This window comes from Rattus norvegicus, chromosome 7 (assembly GCF_036323735.1).
Source record: "Rattus norvegicus strain BN/NHsdMcwi chromosome 7, GRCr8, whole genome shotgun sequence".
Lineage (NCBI taxonomy): Eukaryota > Metazoa > Chordata > Mammalia > Rodentia > Muridae > Rattus > Rattus norvegicus.
In genome coordinates, this window is record NC_086025.1 from 107,429,884 (window position 1) to 107,442,780 (window position 12,897).

The window sequence follows — 12,897 nt, forward strand, 5'->3', positions numbered from 1 at the left end:
TGAATGAGTGCCTGACATGTAAGGCCCACCAAACTTTTCGAGTCCTGATGGCACATGCCTGGATCACAGCAGTCCCAGAGCTTAGGAGACTGAGGCAGAGAGAGGCCAAGTTCCAGACCAGCATTGGCTACAGAACAAGACATGTCAAGAAAAGACAAAGCAAACCTAAAAGGACTAGAAACACGCAGGCAGTTGACGGTGTTGGGTAACAAGCAGTCCAGACTAGAAACACACAGGCAGTTGACGGTGTTGGGTGACGAGCAGAGATCACACTCTCTGCTGTGCTGTTCACCTTTCTAGGTCTGAGAACAGCAACAACAAATGTCAAAAGCAACCTTCTGATCAAGCCACACAGAAGGGTAGAATAGATCTTAGAACCAGCCCTGGCCTAGTTCACAGCCCAGCTAACCCAAGAGCAGTGACAACAAGAGAAGGAACTGGGTACCAGGGCAGGCTCACATGACTGACCAGCGAGTATCGCCCCACCCCCAGCTCAGAGATACTTCTTGCCTCACTCCTAATAAAGAAGTCTAAGACCAGCAGCTGAGCAGCCAGGAGCCAAGATGAGTCTCCTCCAGCAGCTACAGAAGGGCCTTGATCTGGAATGCAAGCAAAGATGCACCTGGGCAGAAAACAAACAGCACTTTAAGTAATGCTTGACTTGAGAACATAAGCCAGGCAGCCTGACACACCCTGGGTGCGCACCAAGCTTGGCCACCCGTGATGGCACTCTGGGCAAGTCACTTAACCTTCACATTCTGCGTTCTATCATAGGGCTCAATGCTCTTTGTGTTAGCGGCTGTCACTCCTACTCTTCAAGTGCCTATTTCCACAAGAACAAATACCCTTTAGGTCCATGGTTATCACACAGAGACTGAAGGCTCTGTGAGCAGTGGTGGTTTCTGGGCCAAGGACACAAAGCCAGGGCTGGCCACTCCCTGTACAGCTCCCAGGACAAAGTTAGGCTCTGCCAAGCTCCCACTAAAGAGTAAAAGGTGCAGGCCCCTCCCCACCCTCTTCAGAATTAAGATCACTTTGGCTATATATGACTCACTCAACAAGAGTGGAAATGTTTTCAATAGCTTTGCAATTCCTGCACTTTGCCTTAGGGACATAACTGTTGGTCCCTACTGCCCCCCCTCCACGCCCCACTCTCCATACTTACTCAGTTATAGGCTATGTTGGGAAAAGGACAGTTTGATCTATAACCTGACCTCCCTGCTCAAGCTCTCCCCTCAAGTCAGATCTGCCTTCAAATGGTGCTGAGCAATGGCAGAACAGGCTGGCCCATTCCTTGACCTTACTCCATCCAGCAGAGGGGAGCGCTGCACAGAGGTGTAGAGGGCCTCAGCGGGGGAGGGCTTCCCTACTCCAAGCTTTGATGCAAACAGTTTTACATAAGCGATATGAAAAACCACTAACAGCCACTTCAGTATTCCTGCTGCTTGCCTGACTGGGAGGAGATTTGCATGCTGGAAGGAAGCCCAGGGGAGTGCAGTTATTTCTAGAGAAATAAAGCAAGAGGACCTCTATCCTTTCTGGTATCTGCTTTCCTTCAGCACACAGAGGTTCTCCAAATCAGGAGACCCTATCCGCCATCCTGATGCCGGATATACCAAGGGAACTGTAAAACAGCCGCTGTGCTGGAGATAAGCCAGCAAGGCTCCGTCTTCTGGGGTCACTCAGCATCTCCAACAGCCTCATTCTTTGATTTCAGTTGTCTTCTCTTACGCCAGGTATAAAGGGGACAGGGTCCCCCTTCTATGCTGACATGTCCTTGCTCAAACAATCTCGACTGCACTCTTTGGTTTGTGTTTTTTAGTCTTGCTCTGTAGCCCAGGCTGACCTCAAACTTCCAGTGGTGGTAGATGTGAGTCTCCACACCCAGCTCTCCTGTGCTGTACCCACCAGAGACAGTGCAAAGCCAGGGCGGACCATGCTGTGGATCTCTAGAGCAGTCAGATCTCTTGTCCACTGCTGGGCACGCAGCACTATCCTATAGGACTGCTTTTGCTGCTCTCCAGCCACTGCCTGTTCTGTTCTGAGCACGAGGTTAGAACAATTTGTCATTGAATTCCTAAACATCCTAAGGGCCCAGCACATTTACATGCCTTAGTAGGATTTAAGGACAGTTAAGCATTCCACAGTAGCCCATTCTGGGTTCTCAGAAAAAGGTTCCAACACCCTAGTCTCCCAGTCCAGGTTCTCTTCACTGTCCTCTCTAATCCACCCAATGCTCTCACCAGAGACTGCAGGAGCCCTCAGGCCTAGAGCAGGAGGAAGAGCAAATGGGAACACTGGATTAGCAAGCAAGAGTCCCCAAGGAACCCCAGGCCCAATCACCTTGGTCTTCTTACTGCCCATGCGTTTTTCTGGCAAATTAAATTTTAACTCAAGGCATAATGCCACAGGCTTACATTTTAACCAACCCAAATAAAGATGCAAACCCCTAACTGAACCACAAATGCCTTTGAAATCCCCCATCTTTCTGTCATTTAACACCGAGCACTTAGAAAGCATGCAACACAATACTGAGATGCCAGACAGACCATCTCCAGTGACAGCTCAATGAGACAAGGGCTTTGTTCCTCACATATGCAGGAGGCGTGTAAAAGCATGGGGTATCCTGCAAGAACACCCTCAGGGTCCCCAGGTACAATCTTCACAAAGTATGTCCTAAAATTAACTGTCTGAGAAGTCCCTGGCAGGCCTCATCTAGACTCAAGGTCACCTTCACGCTTCTTCCACACCTAGACAAAAAGAAAGCTTATAATGCCAGCACTTGGGAAGCTAGGCAGAAGGATTGCTGTACATTCTAAACCAGCCTGGTATAGTACAAGACTCTGTCTTAGAGAGAGAGGGCGGGGGGACTGTTCTCACAGAATGTTCCAGCAGCAGAGGTCCCGGGGACAGTTCAGGAAGTCCTTCCCCTGAGACAGAAACCCTATAAGTCCCCTACTCAGCCACTCTGTTCAGAGACCCAATTCCATGGTGTTCCAAGGCAAACACATGGGAAGTCATCTATTTTAATGAAATGTAACCACTACTGTAGATAGAGAATCTTTTGGTATTCAGCTAGACTAGTCTTCCCTATGTCCAGCTTGATCTTCCTGCTTCAGAATCCTGAGTGCTAGGATTACAGGTATGTGCCACCATGTCTGGCTCTGTATTTTCTCCCCCCTTGGTATTTTGAGACAGGGTCAGTCTTTACCCCAAGCCAGCCTAGAATTTATTATGTGGCTCAGGCTGGCTTCAAATTCGGGGCAACTCTCTCTGCCTTAGCTTCTTGAGTACAGGGATTACAGGTGTGGGCTACCTTGCCCAGTCTTGTTCAATACAAGTGATTTTACCTCCATTATAAATGTCAAACCCTGCCCTCAAAAATAAAAAACAGATGATGGTAGTGCACACCTTTAATCCCAGCCCTCTGAAGTCAAAAGCAGGTAGATCTCTTGAATTTGAGGCCAGCCCAGTCTACAGAGCAAGTTCCAGGAGAGCCAGGGAAACACACAGAGAAACCCTGCCTCGAAACAAACCAGTAAATAAATAAATTAAATAAATAAATAAATAAATAGGTGAGTAAATAGATGGAGGTCAGTGCCACACTCAGCAGGTAGAGGTAATTGCCATGTGAAGCCACAGAAAAGCAGGAGAGACCCAGCACTCAAGCTGTTCTGATGCCCGCCCACATTTTGCAGGGTTGCATGTATACCCCCTCAATGCACAGCCATTAAAAACTGCTAAAAACGAAAAACCCCAAAACAATGGACGGCTGGGCACAGTGGCGGTATCTTTTACTCCAGCACTGGGATGAGGAGGCAGAGGCAAGAACATGCCTATAGCTCACTGGTCAGCCCCCAGGTTCAGTAAGAGACTCTTGACTCAAAATTAAGGTAGAGATCTGTAGAGGAAGATACCCAGTGTTAGTTTCTGACCTTACACACACACACACACACACACACACACACATCACACACACATCACACACACACTTCACACACACACTTCACACACACACTTCACACACATCACACACACACATCACACATCACACACACACAATCACACACACACATCACACACACACTCACACATCACACACACACACTCACACATCACACACACACTCACACATCACACACACTCACACATCACACACACACACACACACACACAGCCGATTGAGAGCTGCAGTGGTGGCAGTGAGTACCACACAGGAGGCCCTGAACTCAATCCTGGTCTTCCAAAGATTTAATGGAAAAATACTCCCTCCGTACTCCAAACCAAAAATCACACTCTGCTGATTGGCTGCACTTCCCTCAAGTGGTGACTAAGTTGCTGGCAACAGTGAGTTATTTATTATCCTTTGGCTTACAACATCTAAGTGACTGCATAAAATTATGCAGTAAGACTTGTACACAAAGTACAGTGTCCACTGCATCAGATCCAAGCGCATGCCCACCTCAACGCATCAATGTTTATCTTCCAGTCCAAAGTGTGGCTTTTCTTACTCGAGATTTCCCTTGTCTGAAACGGGGATATGGTGCCTAACCAAGTCATGTGGCTGCAAGTTCAAGAGACACTAACTACAGGGACTCAAACCAAGGGTTGGCTGTGTAGGACCCATTAGCTAGGCTAGATCCTGGCAGAACAGGTCCCATGCCAGGGCCGTTTCCTATCAAATTGCCCAGCTGGGCAAATCCTTCTACAGATGTGGGAAGTTCAGAGGACAGGGAGACCAGTCTGTACAATGTCTCCCAGTTCTGGGCTTGAAAGAGGAAAGGAAACTAAGAATCAAGACTGTAACTGAGCGGTGGTGACAAAACCTTTAATCCCAGCACTTTCAAGGCAGAGGCAGGAGGATCTCTGAGTTTGAAGCCAGTCTAGTTAGCAGACTGAGTTCCAGGACAGCCAGGGATACACAGAAAAACCCTGGCTCAAAAAACAAACAAAAAAGGATGAAAACCATAAAATAGATCCCAGGGCCCATGAATGTTCTGGGTTCCACTTGTGAGCAGCCTGGCATCCTCAGACCCCTGTACTCAGTTGGAGGCCACACCTAGCACCAAAGCCCCTTTCTAAAAGAAATCCAGACAGGAGTGGCAGCTCATGCTAGGATCTCAACAGTTTTGGGATAGGAGGAGGAGGACTAGAAGTTCATGGCCATCCTTGGCTAAGGTGATGAATTTGAGGCCAGCATGAGACTCTTGTCTCAAAATGCAACAAAAATGGGCTCTCCGGAAAGCTGACTCAGAGTTAGAGCACTTAGTCTTACACAGGATCTGGGTTCAGTTCACAGCACCAACATTGTGGCTCATAGCCCTCTGTAACTCCAGTCCCCGGAGATCCTCCTCTGATCCCTTTGGACACCAGCCACAGATATGTAGTAGGACATACATTCACACACGTAAATAGTAAATACGAAAAAATAATAGCCATTCATACACATAGAAAACATTCACATACTCAAAATAAAATCAATCTACACAAAAACAAGCAACGACCACACCTAAGCAGTGGCTGAGTGACAGGGAACTTGGGACTGTCTGCTTGGCGGCCTCAGGTTGTGTCCTTCCCACAGCTCCCAGAAGCCCAGCAGCAGCATCACTGGAGACAGACACACTCGGCCTTCCACACTGCCAGTCTGACATTCTGAGGAACTAACACCCACACCCTCCAAGGAGGACACAAGGCTGGCCACCTGGGAACAGAGTGGCCCCTTGAGAGGGGCACGACAAAAGCTAACAGCAATTTTAAAAAACAAAACAAAAAACGAAACACAAATGGGTTATGTCTGCTGAGTCTGTGGAACCCAATTGTTTTTTGTTTTGTTTTGTTTTTTTTTTTTTAAATAGGTCTCAGGCTAGAAAGATGGCTCAGTGGTTAAGGGCATGTATTGCTCTACCAGAGGACTCAAGCTTGATTCTCAGCATCCACATCAGACAGTTTACAACTACCTGAAACTGCAGTTGCAGGGGGCTGGAGGGCTAACACCTACATTCTCATGCACATAGCCATACAAAGGCACACATACATACATTGCTTAAAGTAAAACTTAAATATTAGAGAAAAGGGGTCTCCCTACATCTGTCAGACTGGCCTTGAACTTTCAATCCTGCTGCATCAGCTTTCCTAATGCTACAGTGTCTTATTCCCAAAAACACTTCACAGAGCAGACACCTTGGTACAAAACTGTAATTCCAGCACTTGTCAGAAGGAGGCACCCAGGAGGTAGAAGCAGGAGTATCAGCAGCCCTCAGCGCCGTGAGACCCAGTCTTTAAAAATCAAAACCCCAAACACACACAACCAACAAGAAACCCCAGGCACACTCCAGCCTTCACATAAAAATCAGGGAGGTACCTGTCCTGAGCCTGACCAGGTTCCTCAGGCTGGGAACAGGGCTGTCCTTTCCACTAGCAAGGAAGAGACCTCAAGTTTCTCTGAAAGGGAGTATCACAGGGCTTAGAACTTGATGGGGGGTGGGGGGGGACACTTGAGGCACATTTTGAAAGTTCCCATTTAAAAAGATCCTTGTTCATTGACTTTAGTGGAGCAGTTACGCTAATGCAAACAAGGAGAGCTTGTCTAGGAGCTGGTGGGGGAGGTGCTTCAGCTGAGCCCTCTGTAGACTCTGGCGTATGGGGTCTTCCACCCCGACGATGGCAATGGCTTTTAATGCGTGAGGCTGTCTGTCCCCACTGCAGAACCTTTGCTGGACACCACTGAGCATTTGTGTCACCTGGTCTGCAGTTGAGGCTCTCTCCTAATGGCATATCACTAAGCAGATCAGAGTCTTAAGTGTACCCTCGTTGACATAATTACATTATGATTTAAAAAAAAAAATCCAGGAAACCACAGGAGGCGAGCATAGAGCAGCATCTTCACCCACCCTTAACAAGAACACAGCTTTTAGCACATTCTGGTTCCACAAATTACAGGCACAGTTCTGCCAGGGGTGTTCCCCAGGAGGGCACTAGCAATTTGGGGTTGTCTGCCACCTACAAAGATCAGCAGTCACTCTTATTCAACGCCAGGCCACAAATCTGTCAGAAACCACCCCTAGCTGGCTACCCAAAGCTAGGGCACCAGGGTCCTCAAAACAATGAGAGGGCGAAGGGCAGGGCAACTGAGGCATCCTAAACCCTAACACCACCCTTGCTCAATGCCCTCATCTGTCTTCTGGATAACGCAGATGAAATCAATTCACATCCCCCGAACACCAGTTCAAATACCTTCTGAAGCTCCTTTCCTGCACAAGAGACCAGGAGTTGCAGCATCGTAGACCCCTCTCCTTCCTAACAGCTCTGAAGGGCAGTCAGATGAGGGCAAGAAGAGTTTACTGCTCCCCCAGCCCCAACTCCCTCCTCTCCAATAAGCAAAGTTGGAGAGGCTAAAATCAATCTACATTGGAGGTCACCCAGTCCCATCTCTGGTCTGCTTTCTCCATGCAACAAGGGCCAGAGCTCAGCACACAGCATCTCTGCAAGGAAGCCAGTGATCCTCCGAGATACTGGGAGCTGGCCCTGAGCGGCCTCCCTTCACAGTCCCTGGCGGAGTTAAGCAGGGATGTTTCCCAAACAGATCACCCCCACATATACCTAACAGGCATTTCAAACCTTTCGAAGGAACAACTTCTTCTCCACAGCAGTCACAAAACAACCGCAATCAGCCCGAATGCCACTCAAGTGTAGGATTTTCAGATGACCTACTTCCCCAATCTCTCCCCCAAAGCTTCTTCATTATGCTGGAGTCTCTTCCCACCTGGAGCCCACACAGCTTCAGGCCAGGCCTCGGTCACTGCCTCTCTCCCCTCTCAGCAGCTTCTGCAAAATCTCTGCAGCGCCTTAATCAACTCGCTCTTCTAACGCAGGATTCAGATGTAAGCAGCAAGAGGGTGTTGTTCACATGTGTTTCAAAGCTGGTTGGAGGTTCCCAGTTTCAATGACTGGCCATTTGTCACCCCTTAAGCAGTAAGGCACCCCTCTAGCTTTTCACTTATGCTTTCTTACTACAATGAAAAAATAACAGAGGAAAAGATTCCCACCACACCCTACCTGTCAAGCAGACAGTGGAGCCAGCTGCAGGGAATTTGCTTAGAACAAACTTCACCATGCAGTGGGGGCGACCCAGGTGTGCTATGGCCCACCCTCTGAGTTTCTGGGCCTGGCTGACCACTAGAAACAATTGTTTCAGTCGTTCATCTTCTAAATCCTGCTTGCTACACACTAGTCTTGGAACACCTCAGTCACGAGAAGCTGCAAGGCCCAGTGTGTGGTCAGCTAGGGAACCAGAAGGGGAGGGAGACTAAGGCAGAAGTTGAAGCCATACTCTAGCAGTATCCCGCGGGGAAAGCACAAGGCTCTTACACCCCAGGACACCTAATACCTCTTCCCACCCATGGCTGGCCCCACCTTGTAGAATTACTACGAATAACTAACCAGCAGGCTGTGCTCCCCAACTTGGACATACCTCCCCTGGAAAAGCCCTCCGCAGGAGTGTGCTCTCCGGGCGCCCATCTAGCGCAGCACACCTTGGAGAGGAATGGGTTAAGCTCAAGGGACTGGAGGAAGATTGGTCTCGGGGAGAGGGACGGGACTTCTCCAAATCCGAGGCTCTGCACCTGGAGCGTAGTGCTCCCGTCTTCTCCAGGGACGAGGTGGGCTTCAGGAAATAAAAGGTGCCCGCAAAGGGTCAGGCTACCAGCTAGCAGCGCTGCAAGTAATACGTGCTTGGGGACAAGGATAGAGAGCGGTGACCCAGAAGCATTTCTAGGTGGTGGGCCCAGAGCCGGTGAACTCACAGAAGTTAGCAAGGGTTGGGCAGAGGAGGGTGAGCACTCAACGCCAAAGGCGGGAGAGGTGAGCGCTGGAGTGGCCCCGGACCGGTGTGCAAGGAGTGCACACACTGCGGCCGCAGGGCCCGGGATGCGGACCAGCAAGGGCAGGTGAGGGCTGCAGCGCAGCAGCCAGGTGGGGGCGGGGAAAGACGCGGGGTCGGTCGGGCCGCCGGTTCGAGGCCCGGGCCGCGCGGAGGGGGGCGGGGCGGCAGGTGCGGCCGCTCACCTGTCTCCTCCGGCCGGGGCCGCGGGGCTGGCGGGGCTGGCTGGCGGCTGGGGTGCGGAGCCCCGGGCGCACCGGGGCGGCGGCGGGGCGTCCGGGCGGCGGCTGCGCCCTCGGCGGCGGCCGGCCGGGCGGGTCCGTCAGTCAGCTACTCGGACAGGGTGCGAGCGCTGCGAGGCTGCGGCCAGCGCGCGGGGACAACGCCGCTTTATCAGGTCGGAAACAGCCGCTGCGCGCCGCTTCCGCTGACGCAGCGCCGGCCTGCGCCTCATGACTATGCAGCGGACTCTAGGGGCGGGGCCTGAGATGCGCTCGTCCATTGGTCAGTAGAGGCATGTGGCCCCGCCCCCATGAGGGTCCCGCCCCTCTGCCGTGCCCCGCCCTGGGCCTGCTGGTGGGCTCTGGAGGCGGTTGTGCGTTCGGCCGCCCTCGCCTGGTTTTCCTGCCAGACACCCTCAAGGTCTCTAGGCCGCCGCTGTGTAGTGCGCTATGCTCACCCTCCGCCAACAGAGCTGCACCCCTCCTGGGAGCAAACTGACTGCTTGAAACTCCCCCATCCTTATTCCTTTCCAACCATCGCACTCCCTAGGCATCTCCCCTTCTGAAGCACTTTGAACATCCTCTCAAGCCTGTGAGCCCTCGGGAGAGCTGGGTAGGATGGGACCCATGCATGGCCAGGACACCCAAGCCTGAGCCACAGAGCCGATCTCTCCCCTCTGCTAAGAAGCAGAAGAAGGCCAGGTCCGGAAGGGGGCTGGACAGATAGAAGAATTGATGGCTGATGTCAGACAACCTTGCTGGCATCCCAACCCTAAGTCCGTGCCAAAGTTTAAGTGGCTTTGGACGAATTATCACACCTCTCAGGGCTCTGATGTCCTCATCTGCAAAACAGAAACCCTAAGATCTATCTGAGAAGCTAGGGAGGAATTTAGAAATAAAGTTCCCTGGGTCAGCCTCCAGAACAGCTAAAATGGGAAAATCTGACCATGCCAAGTGTTGGCAAGAAAGGGAGCAACTGGAAGGCTTGTACACTACTCTTGTGGAGATGTAAAGCTCACTGCCACGTGGATATCTGCTTTCTTATTTGTTTTTGGTTTGGTTGGTTGCTTTTGAGACAGAGCCTCACTATGTAGCACTGGATGGCCTTGGATTCACTACATAGACCGGGCTTGCCTCAAACTCACAGAGATCTGCCTGCCTCGTCCTTCTGAGTGCTGCCACACCGTGCACAATCTGGAAATCTGCTTTAAAGGACTCAGAGCCTGGTACTCTCACACCCAAGAGGCTTACCTAATTTCCTTTTTCTGTCCTTAGCAATGCTGTTTAGAGTGGTCTTAAGTGGAAACTACTGATGACCTGTAGGTCATTAAAGGGTTATAGAAACCGTGCTATATTCACTATTGGATTGATTTTGATTGATATTGTAGCTGAATAGCTTACAACTACATACAATGAGAATGAGTGACTCTTACAAAGGACTTTGAGCAAAAGAAGTCAGATAAGAGCTAGGCATCCATCAGTGAAGAAACTCAGGATTCTCAGAAATTCAAAGCCAGCTTGGGTTACTTGCACACACACACACACACACACACACACACACACACACACACACACACACACGAACTAAGTACAGTACTCTACTTCTGTTTTCCCAGCTCTTGGGAGGTCTATGTGACAATGAGAGTTCCAGGCTAGCTATATGAAAATCTCTCAGGGAGGGAAAAGTTAGATGTATAAGGTCTATGCCTCATGCTTATGGAGTTGTAGATGTGTGCAGCAGGCACTGGGAGTCAGAACAATGGCTAAGCTTGAGGGAGGGGACTTGGAAGTGGGTATAATGGGTGAGTCCAGGGACTAGTTTGCTTCTGGTTCCTGTGCATGTCTGTGTGTGACTCATGGGTGACCACCAATGGCTCCCCTGTTGACATTTTGTTGTTATTGTTTGAGTATTTAGAGGATTTTTTTTTCAAGGCAGGACTTCTTTGTGTAGTCCTGGCTGTTCTAGAACTAACTCTGTAGACCAAGCTGGCCTTGAATTTGCAGAGATCCTCCTGTTTCTCCCTCCCATGTACTGGGATTAAATATGTCTACCACCAGGCTGGAGAGACGGCTCAGCGGTTAAGAGCACTAACTGTTTTTCTAGAGGTCCTGAGTTCAATTCCCAGCTACCACATGGTGGCTCACAACCATCTGTAATGGGAGCTGATGCCCTCTTCTGGTGTGTCTGAAGTATACACAGTATGAAGTACAGTGTACTCATATACATAGGAAGAAATCTTTTCAAAAAATATGTCTACCACCACTGCCCATTGAAGATTTTCTTTTTAAACTGTATGTGTGTGTTTCTGTATGTGCCTCTGTGTGTGTTTTTTTCTCTCTGTGTGTTTATGTGTGTATGTTTCTGTATGTGTGTTTCTGTATGGGTGTGTGTGTTTCTGAATGGGTGTGTTTCTGTATGTGCCTCTGTGTTTTTTTCTCTGTGTGTGTTTATGTGTGTGTGTGTGTGTGACTATGTGTGTCTGTATGTGCCTCTGTGTTTTTTCTGTGTGTGTATCTGTATGTGCCTCTGTGTATGTGTGTCTGTGTGTGTTTCTACATGTGTCTCTCTGTGAGTGTTTCTGTGTGTGTTTGAGTGTTTCTGTGTGTGTTTCTCTATGTTTCTATGTCTCTCTCACTCTCTGCATGAGTGTTTCTCTGTGTGTGTGTCTGTGTTTCTGTATATGCCTCTGTGTATATGTGTGTCTGTGTTGGTGTGCATGTGTTTCTGTATGTGTCTCTCTGTGAGTGTTTCTCTGTGTGTCTCTCTCAGTGAGTGTGTTTCTGTCTCTGTGTGTGTTTCTGTGTGAGCGCAGGTGCCTGCAGAGGCTATAAGAACTGGAGCTGGAGCTCCATGTGGTTGTGAGCTGCTGACATGGGTGCAAGATCCTCTGCAAGAACGATATGCGCTTTTTACCAGTGAACCATCTTTCTAGCCCCTTGCTGGTCTCAGGGAGCAAACTCAGGTCGTCAGGCTTAGCAGTTAGTACCTCCACCCCTAAGTCGTCTCATCAGCCGCACCCGGAATGGTTTTTGACTTGTAATTCTAGCTGCAGAGTGTGTCAGCTATGTGACCACGTACTTTACTGAGTTCTCATCTGGGAATGAGCATGGTTCTGAGGACTGGGGGGATGGCTTCAGCAGTTAGGAGTGCACACTGCTCTTACAGGACTTGAATTTGATTCCTAACAACCACTTCAGAGGCTCCCAACTATCAGAAACTACAGTCCCAAGGAGATTCAACATTGCTGGTTCCCTGACACCTGCACTCATGTACATAGACACACACGTACACATTCTCAAACAATAACTGTTTTAAAAATATATATACAGTTCTTGGGCTAGAGAGCTGTTAAGAACACTGACTGCTCTTCCAGAGGTCCTGAGTTCAATTCCCTGCAACCAATCTGTAATGGGATCTGTTACCCTCTTCTGGTGTGTCTGAAGACAGCTACGATGTACTCATATGCATAAATAAATCTTTTAAAAAATATATATATATAGTTCTCTATGCCATTGAGGATCAAATAAAATAACAACATGAGAACTTTTATTTGTTTGAAACGGAGTTTCATGTAGAGCAGGCTAGCCTGCAACTCACTGGGTAGCCAATAATAACCTTGAACTCCTGATCCTCCTGCCTCTACTCCCCAGGTAACGGGATTACAGGAAGACAGTGCTACATCAGCTTTTTGAAAGATTTCTTTCTTGACGTTGTTATTGTTGTTGTTGTTGTTGTTGTTGTTGTTGTTGTTGTTGTTTGAAGCAGAGTCTCATTAGCCCAGGCTGGCCTCAAACTCT

The 12,897-nt window shown here is 49.4% G+C and overlaps 1 protein-coding gene across 3 annotated transcripts in view; it reads right to left on the bottom strand.

Annotated features, from left to right (window-relative positions):
* Slc45a4 (solute carrier family 45, member 4) overlaps positions 1–12,897 on the bottom strand; it is an 88,338-nt gene that overhangs the window by 59,058 nt on the left and 16,383 nt on the right. Inside the window, exon 1 of one of the 3 annotated variants that reach the window (XM_039080226.2) lies at positions 9,064–9,316. The exons of 1 other annotated variant lie outside the window; for it this stretch is intronic. The gene's annotated coding sequence lies outside the window, so the exon portion shown is untranslated. Of the gene's footprint in view, positions 1–8,470; positions 9,005–9,063; positions 9,317–12,897 lie in introns of those variants that run through there. One more of the 3 variants, XM_006241741.5, reaches the window with a different exon arrangement.